Genomic DNA, 14,812 nt, shown 5'->3' on the forward strand with positions numbered 1-14,812 from the left:
TTCTCTGGGGCTCCTGACTCAAGGATCAGACTTAATGGATGCATTTAAAGAGCTGGATTCCACGATGCCCTATTTTTCCAGTGAAATTTGCTCCGAAGCATCTTCTCTTGGGTCCACTGAGTCCTCTTCTGGCTGACTCCTGCACACACTGTACAGTGATACCTCCCTGTGTGACTTTTTAACATTTCAAATTATGACAAAGAGAGATTTGCATGGATTTTACAGGTCTACACTTTCCTACTGGTTTCCTGTAAAACAAGTCTGTTGTTTAGCCACAGGGAAAGTGGAGAGAACAGAGTTTTGGCTGTGTTGCCGTCTTAAGATAAATGTTTCAGTCAGGAACTGTCAAAAGTAGATCGGTATTTCCTTCTGCAATTTTTATTTAGCAGCTTGGCTCTGTGCAGGAAGCAACACAAACATCCCGGGTACAACACAAAACAGGCATCAGTGACGTAAGACAGAACACTGAGTCATGCAGCGTAAAAGGAGGAACTGGGGTGAAGGTGGGTTGCAGAGTGGTTTGCAGATATACCACAACTGTAGGGGAAGTCAAAGGAAATTGATAAGTTAATTAAGTGTGAGCTAAAGCAAATTTTACATTTCAGCCTACCTGCTGTGGATTTCAGGTTTCACTGGGTTACATTAGCAGCTAACTGAGATCAAATAACTGTAAGTTTTGCTGTCAGATGATAACTAACGTCACATTATGCAATTCATTCCAGGAAAACAACCAAACAATACACAAATTTGACTGGGATACTCATCTAAGACCTCCCTTTAAGTTTCGTTCTCACTCACTGTTTACTTTTTACCATTTCCCACAAAAATCTACCCAAAGTTAAAAGTGTGGATAAAAATACACCTTATTGCACCTTTAGACATGACTGTGTGACTGTGTTTATGACCATTTGAAAGCACTAAAAAGCACGTAATAAACTACTTTGTTAATGTATGTGGCTCTTAATAAAAATAACTTTAAGTACTCATTTAGAGTAAAAAAAACACTACTGGGAATAATGGCAATTCAGAGTCTCAGGATAAATAATTAATTTCTGATGAAATTGTGAACTAGAAAAAGAAAGGCCTTTCTAAATTATAGTATGACCCACAAATTTATCTGTGACACCCCCTATGCTAAAATTAGAGCCAAACTAATGCTGTATTTTCACACCTCATAATTCACAGTCATGTGAAACTTGTAATGAAGCTTTGGTCCAACCGTCATAAGCTAAAACAAGTTTGCAGACTTATGTAGAAGACAGATACCATCTACAGTTGTTTGGTTTATTCCCTGTCATCTCCTATGTTTCTTTTCTCTCTGATATTAATAAAGTTAAGACAGCAGTAATGTGCTCTTCATATTTTGTGAACATGTGCAAACATACATGCAAATACAATATATAAGGCAAAAAACAGAGTTTGTACAACTCTAATGTGCCTGAAAGTCAATATTTGGTGGGACCACCTTTATTCTTCAGCACAGTCTGAACTCTCTTAGGCAGCTTTCTTGTCATTTCTTTAAGTCGTCTTCAGGAATAGTTCTCCAGGCTTCTTGAAGGACATTCAAAGCTCTTCTTTGGATGTTTCTGCCTTTTGTTCTGTTCTCTGTCAACAAGATCCCACACTGCTTCAATAATGTTGAGATTTGGGCTCTGGGGAGGCCGATCCACTATAGTGTTCCATGCTTTTACTGTATTTGTGTGTTTGCAATCATTGTCATGCTGAAAAGTTGAGCTGCTGACAATCAGATGATTTTCAGATTGTATTTAACAGTGGATCAAAAAGTGATGGTACTTTTCTGTGTTCATAATTCCACCAATTTTGACAAGATCTCCAACACCGCTGGCTGAAATGCACATCAAACCATGACAGCCCCTCCAACATGTTTTACAGATGGCTGTAGACGCTCACTGTTGTACCGCTCTCCTGTCCTCCTCTGTACATACTGCCAATGATTTGAACCAAAAAATGTGGATTCATCACTCCATCAGACCTGGAAGTCCAGATGCATCTCTCAGGTCCTGTGTCAGGTCATTGTTGGATTTTTTTTCCTGTTTCACCAGGGTATAACTTTTAGCTACTGATCATCTGCTATAGATAGTTTATTAGGTCCAATACTTATTTCATCCAGTTTACTCAAATATTTTTAAGGACACACTGCACACCATGCTGAGATATGTCAGGTTTTCAACTAATAGCTCTTTGGGAATCATCTTGTTGGTGCAAAAATACTATTTTACCTGTCAAACTGTGTAATCTTTGACATTTTTTTTTCATAAATTCAACAAAAGAAATGGTTTCTTTAACAAAAGGGGCTTTTTATGCTTGGACGATTCACAGGTCAGTGTTAAGTGGCTTAACAAAGAAAAAACATTCAGGTACACCTTTTCATCTCCAAACTGGTGCTACAGTCATTAATAGTTTTCACAGGGATCACTGATGCTCACCTCTTCTGTAGTTTCGAAAACTGCCACCTTCCTTCTCTCTCTTTACCACTGTGTGATTGCACTGATTACAAGTCTCCTGCAGAATAAAAGAGTTCAGGACTAGATGGAGAGTCGTGATTGGAATAAGGCGAAATGAATCACTGAGGTAATTACACAGCGGCGATGGAAAGATAATGAGAAGTCGTAAGCGTTTAATGCCAAATGTGAAATGGTTATCGACACCAACATGATGTAGAGGAACGTTAAAGAAGTGCAAAGCCTAATCTCATAGTTTGCAGTACTTATTGGGGATTAAAGACTCCCTGTAAAGTTGTCTTGAATTATTTCTTTGTGCAGTATCCGCGCATATTACAGAATGGATTTCACCTTGAACTCCTATAGCGACTTTGATGCATTAAACATACCCGTGTTTGCGTGTGGCCTGAGGGATTGTGTATGAACAGGTTTGTGTGTGTGGGGGGGAGGGAGGTAGGTTGCCTGTGTGAATTATAGATGAGGAAGCGGGGGTGATGGCCAAGTTAAAAGGGAGGAAGCAAAAACCTTGGAGGAGAGTCTCTGTCAAATTATCTGTCTGGATCACCAGCTTGAACCAAAACACGCCACAAACACAGACCGCAGCTTCAGCGCTCACGTTGTTACCATAGAGCAACACGTTTCCTGCAGCATGTTTTCATTATTATTTCAGGAAAATCTTTGTGTGGGTTTTGAAAATAAAACCGGAGAATCGAGTGGCACTTTAGTGATTTAAAGTACAGCAGCATTGCTAAGCAACACGAACGTGCAGTCTTTATTTAGCCTTTAGCACTTGCTCGAGGAGGTAGGAGTCTGTTTAGCAGAAGCTACTAAGTCATCAGGTGGCAGCCATACTCATTATCCTCAGTAACCTTGGCACTAAATACAGGCCTGTAGGTGCTTTATGGATGCTTTGCATAAAAAAACTGTCTGAGATTGTTCTTAAAACTAGAGTGAAAATGATTAGAGGTGGTTTCAAAATAGAAGTAATCCTTGTCAGTGTTTCTTCTAAAGACACCTCTGTGGATGTTGTGAGATCATCTACTCATCACAGGACTGACAATTCTGCCCTTTCACCTACTAAGTGATGTGTTCACATCTGCCAGTGCTGAAGTTCCAAGAACTTCAGTTCCGCCAATGGCCACTAGGGGCCAGCTCCGAAAGTGAGTCAATCCCCATGGACGTCAGTGTGAAAATGTCCAACTCTGAAGCAGAAATTATAGTAAACATCTTGCTGCAGTGGATGGTACTTTTCAAACACAAGGGATTAGAAATAAAAACCTGCCTCTAAAACAACCCTGCTTCAAAAATAAAGAGTTTGCTACCCAGTCATTATACAAGTGCTTTTTTCTATACATAATAGGGGTGGGGGGGGAAATCGATACTGTGTAGTATCGTGATATTTTGTTTGCTAATAATGTATCGATACAGGGACAGCAGAAATCGATATTTTGTTGCAAACAAGGTTTTTGGGGACTAGAACTCTGACTTCAGAGCATGTTGATCCTTTTTCTGAGCAAGAATCCTGACATTCCTTCACTGTCCAAATGTGTTTAACTTTTTTTGGCAGCAATAAACATGACAGTTTACTTATTTTAATTTAAGACATGTTTTATTTTAATTAAGTTTAAAACTTTTTTATTTAATGTAAAATTATATTTTGTTTTAATTTACTTTCAAATTATTCAGTTGCTGAATGGGCTGCATAGTTTTCATAAGTTGCATAGTTCAGAATAGCTATAATTGTACCAGATGGTTGCATTCAGTTAAGTTGGACTAGACTATAATACAAGCCGTTCAGTTTGTCAACAATAAAACTGACTGAAATGAGAGAAAGACTGAGTGTGAGACTTTGATATTAGATAAAATGAATATTGATAAAGTTTACCTTTATGTACAGAATCTGAATATCGCAAAATATTTTAAAAAATTGCAATAATATCGTATCGTGCGTTAAGTATTGTGATAATATCGTATCATGGGATGTATGGTGATTCCCACCTCTAATGCACTTTTAATCTAATGTTCACATACGAATGCATCAGGGGCAACTCAGGGTGCCCAAAGATACATAACTTAGAGGGGCCAAGGATCGACCCTCCAACCTTCTGATTGGTGGATAGCCTGCTTTACCTTCTGAGCCACAGCCAAACCTTTAAACTTAATCATAATCTGTGACATTGTTGAGAAAGCAAAAAATGTATGAGTTCTATGAAGGCCACTTTAGTTTTGGATGGTCGTGCCAGCTGCAGTAATTTATATGTGGCAGAAATGCTGTTCTTGGACCACCTGGTGGTGGGTAAAGCATTACTGACAAGCTACATCAGCAAATACAATAGACATCTTCAAAAGTAAAAGAACTGAAGTGACAGTGGGTTGCAAAGAAGCTTGCAGAGTCAGCAGCAACTGTTTGCACAGTGATGCAATTTAAGCAGCCTATCTGAGATTTGCAAATGACGAAGTGTACAGGCTGAGCCATGGTTTCGTGTTGAGGGGTTGGAGCTAATGTTGTGCTCAGGGGGGAACGCTGTGATGGGGAAAACTGCTTATTTATGAGTTTTCTTGGCATCCAAAGGATAGGATAAGAGTACGGCTCATTGTGAGCTTTCTCTCAGGGTTTCAGCATTAAGATCAGTTAATTGCCTTTGAAGAAATGTCGAAATTGACCTGATCAAGTGAGACAGATCAAGTGTCTTCTCCACTGATTTTTAGTTAATGTATGTTTGTAAAGGCTTCAGTGTGAAATTCGGATTTGGATCTCCAAGACTCTGCAGGTCATTTGCCAGAGTTAGAAACTGCCAATAATGCAGAGAGGCTGCTCAATTAAAACACAACCAGATAATTCTGGAAGTGTCTTTCTGCCATTTTTTTTGCCTCTTCTCATTTCAGAGAAGTTGAGCGAGGTTTTGTCGGGGCCTTTCACACGACACTAAAATAAGTATTAATTTCCTGTTTGCCTCATTTCTGATGAAGAGGGCAAATCTGTGGATTATGTCGCCCTCTGACCTCCATCTCCGCCTTCCTCCATCCTTCCTCCGTCTTCTCTCAGTTTGCCCCCTGTTTGACCCACTTGGAATCCCTCCTCCAGGGAGGCGTATGCGGGTCAAGTTGGATGTCAGGATGCACAAAAAGTATCTAGTCATCTGTGTTCGACCTTTCCAAGGGCTGATGAGTAATGACGTGTTTGTTCCACCTTGCACTTTGTTCTTTTGTTTGTTTTTAAACCGATGAAGATGATGCGCTGGTGGGTTGACAGTCGCTTTGGATGACTGATAAGATTGTGAAGATGTCAAATTATCATCCTGTAAAAGCTTGAATTAATGAGTTTGGTGATAAGATAAGAAACTCTTTAGATATATCGTTTTTGTTAAAAAGCAGTCTGGGGAAATCAGTGGGTGTTTGCTGATTCTGGTGCTTTGCAGAGACAAAGAGACAGTCATGAGAAGGCCAAAAACATACTTTTTTACTCAGTTAAGCAACTCCTGTTAATTGGTTTCATCCTACAGTGAGGAAAAGTTGCACTTAATAATGAATTACTCATGAGTAATGAAGATGGATGCACTTTTGAAAATAAAAGAATGACGAACTGTGCTGAGGAACATTTGGGTTTCATAAACAGGGCAGCTGCTGTGTGAGAGACAGGATCATTTACTGTAACCATTAAAAACATGTGGTGCTCAGTCCAGCGGTTCTATTCCTGTCACGCTCCCGTTATTTTTGGACGGAGCTGTAACTATACGTCTCTCAGTTTCTTTCTTTCCCTTCATCCCTTTCTCTTTCTGGCTAAGCCTCCCTGGCTGGGCAGCTCTCCTCTGTAAGAGACATTACTTCCTGTATGATCTTAGTTTTTTTTTTCTTTCTCTGCCTTTCCTCAGAGAGCCTGCCTGCCTTTTATCTGGTTCTGTCTGTATGCAGATGGATAACTAATTAAAGAAAAATAGAACTGAAGCAAAATAAGCGAAAATATTTAAAATTTTAATGTTCATTGTACCAGAGGGTAGTTTTGGAAGCCGGGGATTGTAGCCCAAGGATTTCCGCCTGATTTATAGCTGAGTTGCTGCCCAAAGTGGAGGAGTTTAAACATCTCTGGGTCTGACTGGAGCAGAATTGAAAGCTGAGGGTGAATTTATGAATTTATGATGTTATGGTGAATTTACTGAAATGTCCACTCCTGGGAATATTGTGGCATTGTGTTAGCACACACCTGAATGCTACTGACCTGCAAACTGCCAAAACTAATGCTTTTATAGAGATGCTCAGACTTATCAATCATCAGTACGCTTAACCTCTTAATTCTTAACCTCTGATGTTAGTAAGGGTGTATCCAGGAGGTTCCTATAGAGCAGGGGTGGGCAACTTCAGGCCTCGAGGGCCGGTGTCCTGCAGGTTTTAGATATCACCCTGGGTCAACAGACCAGGCCTGTGGAGAATGAAAGACATGTTGAGGAGGTAATTTAGCCATTTGAATCAGCTGTGTTGGATCAAGGACACATCTAAAACCTGCAGGACACCGGCCCTTGAGGCCTGGAGTTGCCCACCCCTGCTATAGAGGAAGGACAAAGAGTCGTGTGAAAACTGTTTTCTGCTAGTTCCAGGTTCTTGGAAAGCAGCTGAATAATAAAGAGGACAGCCACAACAGGAACCTGTCCAGCAAGCAGACTAGTGGGATATCACAAGGGCTGGGTTTTCAAAATAAGGGCCAGGAGATTATCCACTAGTAATCTGATTGCATATGGTGATGAACCATTAAAGACATATAAACAAACATACAGAAATGAGTTTCCATATAATTGAAAGTATAAAGTCTTTGCGTGGGAAATACTGAAAGTTCACCTGTAACTCAGAAACTTTAAACATTCATAATAAAAATCTGCTTTCTGTACAATTTACATGTGGTTATAACCTTAAACTGCTAAAATAGTAGTATAGTTTTCAGCAAGCATTAGCGGCATTAGTAAATACATTTCCTACTCTGTGCATCAACTGAGCAGACGAATGAAAATGTCTTAAATTACAAGAGACCTTGTGGTTTAATTTAATAGCTAAAGGCTAAAGCTGATAAGTTAAGCATGACCACATGGGTTAATAGCATAAGCACAAAAAATTACTGTCGAGCAAGACAACATTAATAACAGTGGCATTGTTCTGTCACTTGCAGAGATGTTCATTCTTTTAAAAAAAAAAAAAGAAGGAAATATTTGACTTTCCTCCTCTGTGAGTTATCTTTTCCCCACTTTTTCCCCTCTTATTCTTTCTACTCTAATAACTCCCCCCCCCCCCCCCCTTTCCTGTTTGGAAAATCTCTTCTCCCCTCCTCTCTCTCCTTCATTCAGCCCTCTGTTGCATTCGGTGTCTCTCTCCGAATGCCTGTTTTTGGCTCCAGAACTCCCCCACGGTCCTTTCACACTGTTTTAATGTTAACAGGATGCTCTGTGTTCTGCCTCCTTACAGTCCCAAAGCAGAGCAAACGTGCAAATCTGTGTTTCTTCATGGCCGACTTAAGCTTTAACTCATCCCCTGGCTCAGCCCCAGCGGTCCGATCCAAGAATTTGATAAATCTTAAAAGCAGCTCGCCATGGAGTGCGTCTGTTTGGCATGCACACTCTTGTAATCACTTGTTTGTGGAAGATAATTATTTTTGATTTATTCTTTAGAATATTATCATCCCTACAATTGAATTGGAAGCTATCCTAATGACTTCTGTTTCTATTTTTTTTTTTTTTTTTGGCCACATAAAAACTGCGACCACGTTGTAGAACTTTACATAGTGAAAATTTATCAAAGTACTTGGGGAAATTCGTAGTAGATACCAAAAGAGTTTTTCATGTCAGTCTCCAAACATGTTTGTTTCTGCTGTAAAGTTTTAACATGGGCGTCAATGGATATTGATCGCCTTTGGGGGCACCCTCAAGTGGCCATTAGAGGAACTGCAGTTTTGGTGCTTTTGATCCACATCTGCTTCTCTCAAGAAATGAGAGTTGTGCTTTAGAAGTGCTGATAGTTGGTTTTTGTCAACTTTTACCAGAGCCAAGCTAGCTAAAATTTCCCCATTATCACTTTTAACGTATGCTAACCTACACCTTAACCCACTTACCCTACAAAGTCAGTTACAGATTAAAAGGAAATCTTGCTTTTTTGAAGGAAAACCAAACAGTACGATCTTGTTAGAGAACAAAACCATTTGTTTCATATGGTTTTGCAAAAGAAAGCATGTGCAATAACAACAACAATAAAACAATGCTTGCAATGACACTCAAGCCCATAATGAGAAAATAAAACACCCAGACAGGCAAAAAATATTCACACGTGCTGACACTGTGAATAGATTAGATCATCTCTGGCTTTGTTGTTGTGCATCAGCGGCAGCTTAAAAGAGAGGAAAGGCCACGCTGACGATCGGATTAACGCTGCCGGCAGACTCCAGGTGACAGAGCTAAGCTGCATGTCTCCCGCCCGGCTGCTTCAAGCACAGTCCAAAATGAAAGCTGTCATGTAGAAAACGCCCCTCATTTGATTCAGGACTAGCTAGACATGATTCAGAGGTTTAAATGTAAAGATGTTGGTGAATTAAAGCAGCTTAGGCTTGTTTCTGACCCAGTGACACACAGCTCCTCTTTTAGAGAGAAGGATGTTACAAGTTAAACATATTTTTCCACAGTTTAATGATGTCCTAACATGTATTCTTTTTTTCCCTCACAGAGAAGACGCCTCAGCTCGTCGCTTTCCTATCTCATTGATCACCGACGACAGCTTTTCAACTTCGGTAAGCCAACACAGTTTTAACATGAATTCTTCTCAGTATTTTAGTTAAAAACACAGCTTCAAAGGTGTTACAGTAACAACATTGAATAAATTCATGAATGGCTGATGAGTTATTTCACTCCAGAACAAAGAACATAGACACAGTGACTCATGCTCTGAAAAGCATGGCATAGGGGAACAGTCGGCTACAAACATAACATTTTTCCATACAGGACACAGCTAGGGCCCTTGTGAACATAATAATGTTACCCACAGCTGGCTCAATGATATAAATACCATGCTAATACAACCTGAACTACAGCAACAACAAAAAAAACTTTACTTAAAAAGAACTTTATCCACTTATTTAAAAAGTGGATATTTAAATTTATAAGTGGCATCTCAATGCAATTTAGAAGTAGGTGTAGACCCTACAATATTACAGAAATAATGTTCAGCAACTTATATGAAACTCATTTTTGCATGTCACGCTGCAGCTAAGCATGTTTCAGTTTGACAAGGATGCAGTTTCATGCAAAACAAAGTCAGCGGAGAGCGATGAGTTGTTTTCTACTCTAGTCTTGAACAACTTAATAAATGTGCTCCATCCGATTTTACCTCCATGAGATAAAATGACGCACCATCGCTGCCATCTGCAGAGCCACCTTATATACATATAAACCTAGGCAAGGCAAGGCAAGGCAAGGCAAGTTTATTTGTATAGCACAATTCAACAACAAGGTGATTCAAAGTGCTTTACAGAGACATTAGAAACAAGAACAAATAAAAAGCATGATTTAAAATTGAATAAAACAATCAAATAAACTAACTAACTAATTAACAAACAAACAAACAAACAACAGTATATAAAATCAAAACAGATAAAATCAGAACAGTAGATAAAATCAGTAGTTAAATGTAAGTTTTGAAATTTAAGCTTAAAGTGTGGATTTGGTGCTTTATTCAAATGCAGCTGAGAACAGGTGAGTCTTCAACCTGGATTTAAATAAACTGAGTGTTTCAGCTGATCTGAGGCTTTCTGGGAGTTTGTTCCAGATATAAGGAGCATAAAAGCTGAATGCAGCTTCTCCGTGTCTGGTTCTGACTCTGGGAACTGATAAAAGACCGGATCCAGATGACCTGAGGGATCTGGATGGTTCATACTGGGTCAGGAGGTCATTGATGTATTTTGGTCCTAAACCATTCAGAGCTTTATAGGCCAGCATCAGAACTTTAAAGTCTATCCTCTGACGGACAGGCAGCCAGTGTAAGGACCTCAGAGATGGACTGATGTGGTCCACTTTTTTGGTCTTAGTGAGGACTCGAGCAGCAGAGTTCTGAATGAGCTGTAGTTGTCTGACTGATTTTTTAGGTAGACCTGTAAAGATGCTGTTACAGTAATCAAGCCTACTAAAGATGAATGCATGGACTAGTTTTTCCAGGTCCTGTTGAGACATCAGATCTTTTATCCTTGATATATTCTTGAGGTGATAGTAAGCTGACTTTGTTATTGTCTTAATGTGTTTTTCTAAGTTTAGGTCTGCATCCATCACTACACCCAAATTTCTCGCCTGGTTTGTGGTTTTTAGATGTATAGATTGAAGTTCTCTGGTGACCTGTAATCGTTTTTCTTTGGCGCCAAAGACTATTACCTCAGTTTTGTTTTTGTTTAGCTGGAGAAAATTGTGGCACAACCAGTCATTGATTTCCTCAATGCATTTACCAAGAGCCTGTACAGGGCCTCGGTCTCCTGGTGACATTGTGATATATATTTGTGTGTCATCTGCATAGCTGTGATAGTTTATTTTGTTGTTGTTTATAATCTGTGCCAGTGGGAGCATGTAGATGTTAAACAGAAGGGGTCCCAAGATGGAACCTTGGGGAACTCCACATGTGATACTTGTCTGCTCAGATGTGAAGTTACCTATTGATACAAAGTATTTCCTGTTTTCTACGTATGTTTTGAACCAGTTTAGTACAGTTCCTGAAAGACCTGTCCAGTTCTCCAGTCGTTTGAGTAATATGTTGTGGTCAACTGTATCAAATGCTGCACTGAGATCCAGTAAAACTAGGACTGACATTTTTCCACTGTCTGTATTCAGACATATGTCATTAAACACTTTGGTCAGAGCGGTTTCAGTGCTGTGGTTCTGTCTAAAACCTGACTGGAAGGCATCGTAGCAGTTATTCTGTTTTAAGAAGTAACTGAGCTGTTGAGAAACTGCTTTTTCAATGATCTTACTTAAAAACGGGAGATTTGAGATCGGCCTGTAGTTGTTCATTTGTGTCTTGTCAAGATTGTCCTTTTTCAGTATAGGTTTGATTACAGCAGTTTTTAGTGATTCTGGAAACACACCTGATAATAAAGAAAAGTTGACGATCTGTAACAGGTCTGACTCTAAAGTCTTTGAGACCTTTTTGAAAAAACTTGTTGGCAGGACATCTAAACAGCAGGAGGAGGAGTTCAGTTGACCTAAGATGTCCTCCAGGTCTTTGCTGTTAATAGGTTGAAACTGTTTCATGGTGTTTAAACAGTTTTTTGGTGGACACAGTACATAGTCTGGATCTGCTGTTGATGTACCAATTGCTTGTCTAATCTTTTGGATTTTTTCAGTGAAGAATTTGGCAAAGTCATTGAAGGCCATGGTCGAATGAAGTTCAGCTGCCACTGACACAGGAGGGTTTGTTAGCCTGTCAACTGTAGAAAATAAGACCCGAGCATTATGGCTGTTTTTAGTGATGATGTCAGAGAAGTAGGACCTCCTTGCATTCCTCAGTTGTAAATTATAATTGTGAAGTTTCTCTTTATAAATGTCATAATGAACCTGGAGGTTTGTTTTTCTCCATCTGCGCTCAGCTTTCCTACACTCTCTTTTTTCATTTTTCACCAGTGTGGAGTTTCTCCATGGAGACTTTTTCCTTCCAGAGATAACCTTCACCTTAATGGGAGCAATAGTGTCCATTACATTTAACATGTTAGCATTGAAGCTATTGACGAGCTCATTGACTGACCCTCTGGACAGGTCAGGTGTTAATGGGAAGACCTGGTTAAAAATTGCACTACTGTGTTCAGTTATACACCGTTTTGTGATCACTGTTGTTGATATATTTGTGTGGGCTGAGATTTTACTTTCAAAGAAAACACAGTAATGATCAGACAGGCCCACATCAGACACAGTAACCTACTAGAGACATCGCTGATAAACTCTGGCTTAATGAGAGCTTTTAAAGTGACATAAAGAAAAGAAAAAGCAAAAGCAGGAAACCTGCTGCCAGATTCACTACTTCTGCTCAAATGCCCCCATGACATTTCACACTCAGTTTTCCCATGACTCATGGGGCCCAGGGAGCCAGCTCTAAGTGACTGCACTCAGCCAGAGGATCAGCTTGACTATTGTCAAATATACAGTGGGGCAAAAAAGTATTTAGTCAGCCACCGATTGTGCAAGTTCCCCCACCTAAAATGATGACAGAGGTCAGTAATTTGCACCAGAGGTACACTTCAACTGTGAGAGACAGAATGTGAAAAAAAAATCCATGAATTCACATGGTAGGATTTGTAAAGAATTTATTCGTAAATCAGGGTGGAAAATAAGTATTTGGTCAATAACAAAAATACAACTCAATACTTTGTAACATAACCTTTGTTGGCAATAACAGAGGTCAAACGTTTACTATAGGTCTTTACCAGGTTTGCACACACAGTAGCTGGTATTTTGGCCCATTCCTCCATGCAGATCTTCTCGAGAGCAGTGATGTTTTGGGGCTGTCGCCGAGCAACACGGACTTTCAACTCCCGCCACAGATTTTCTATGGGGTTGAGGTCTGGAGACTGGCTAGGCCACTCCAGGACTTTCAAATGCTTCTTACGGAGCCACTCCTTTGTTGCCCGGGCGGTGTGTTTTGGATCATTGTCATGTTGGAAGACCCAGCCTCGTTTCATCTTCAAAGTTCTCACTGATGGAAGGAGGTTTTGGCTCAAAATCTCACGATACATGGCCCCATTCATTCTGTCCTTAACACGGATCAGTCGTCCTGTCCCCTTGGCAGAAAAACAGCCCCATAGCATGATGTTTCCACCCCCATGCTTCACAGTAGGTATGGTGTTCTTGGGATGCAACTCAGTATTCTTCTTCCTCCAAACACGACGAGTTGAGTTTATACCAAAAAGTTCTACTTTGGTTTCATCTGACCACATGACATTCTCCCAATCCTCTGCTGTATCATCCATGTGCTCTCTGGCAAACTTCAGACGGGCCTGGACATGCACTGGCTTCAGCAGCGGAACACGTCTGGCACTGCGGGATTTGATTCCCTGCCGTTGTAGTGTGTTACTGATGGTGACCTTTGTTACTTTGGTCCCAGCTCTCTGCAGGTCATTCACCAGGTCCCCCCGTGTGGTTCTGGGATCTTTGCTCACCGTTCTCATGATCATTTTGACCCCACGGGATGAGATCTTGCGTGGAGCCCCAGATCGAGGGAGATTATCAGTGGTCTTGTATGTCTTCCATTTTCTGATGATTGCTCCCACAGTTGATTTTTTCACACCAAGCTTCTTGCCTATTGTAGATTCACTCTTCCCAGTCTGGTGCAGGTCTACAATACTTTTCCTGGTGTCCTTCGAGAGCTCTTTGGTCTTGGCCATGGCGGAGTTTGGAGTCTGACTGTTTGAGGCTGTGGACAGGTGTCTTTTATACAGATGATGAGTTCAAACAGGTGCCATTCATACAGGTAACGAGTGGGGGACAGAAAAGCTTCTTACAGAAGACGTTACAGGTCTGTGAGAGCCAGAGATTTTCCATGTTTGAGGTGACCAAATACTTATTTTCCACCCTAATTTACGAATAAATTCTTTACAAATCCTACCATGTGGATTCATGGATTTTTTTTTCACATTCTGTCTCTCACAGTTGAAGTGTACCTCTGGTGCAAATTACTGACCTCTGTCATCATTTTAAGTGGGGGAACTTGCACAATCAGTGGCTGACTAAATACTTTTTTTCCCCACTGTATATATATATATATATTTAAATATAATAGAGGGGGAATTATGCTCACAAAGAAGAGAAATGATTGTTTGCGTTGGTGTCATGACGGATATTTTTGTATGCCAAAAAGGAGTCATTAAGCTGAAAGTCTAATCTTGTGTTTTCCCGCTGATATGTGTTTGAGTGGCGTCACAGAGAGAGAAATGACAGAGCGAGCGGCAGGACGGAGATTTCACAACCATCTGTTTCTATATCTAGCTTGTGTTAACAACGCGCTCGCTCCTAAGCAACGACTTCTGGATGCATTTGAGCTGTGTTTGTTTGCGTGAGCCGGTGGGTGTTTGTGTACGTGTCAGTTGATTTCTAGCAGATTGTGTGCGTAGGTGTAGGTGTATACAAGTGCGGTAGTGCAGTAATTGGCATCAAAATTCACTTCAGTTTGGGTAATAAAGAGAGGGCTTGGGCTGACAGACAGGAAGTTTTGAGAAACACGGCGGCGAGCTCGTGCTGTGTAAACATGTCACAGTTGTCCTGTTTGTCCTGGCAGCCGTTTGTTTGATGTGTCAATAATAGAAAGTTATTCAGTTCACAAGTGTAATTCCAGCTCTTCATGATCATGAATGG

General features: G+C 40.3%; 1 protein-coding gene across 3 annotated transcripts in view; it reads left to right on the forward strand.

Annotated features, from left to right (window-relative positions):
• LOC113015603 (microtubule-associated protein 2) overlaps nucleotides 1–14,812 on the forward strand; it is a 50,224-nt gene that overhangs the window by 4,493 nt on the left and 30,919 nt on the right. For all 3 annotated transcript variants that reach the window (XM_026157637.1, XM_026157638.1, XM_026157639.1), the window contains exon 2: nucleotides 9,159–9,222. The gene's annotated coding sequence lies outside the window, so the exon portion shown is untranslated. The remainder of the gene's footprint in view (nucleotides 1–9,158; nucleotides 9,223–14,812) is intronic.

This window comes from Astatotilapia calliptera, chromosome 23 (genome assembly GCF_900246225.1).
Source record: "Astatotilapia calliptera chromosome 23, fAstCal1.2, whole genome shotgun sequence".
Taxonomy (NCBI): Eukaryota; Metazoa; Chordata; class Actinopteri; order Cichliformes; family Cichlidae; genus Astatotilapia; species Astatotilapia calliptera.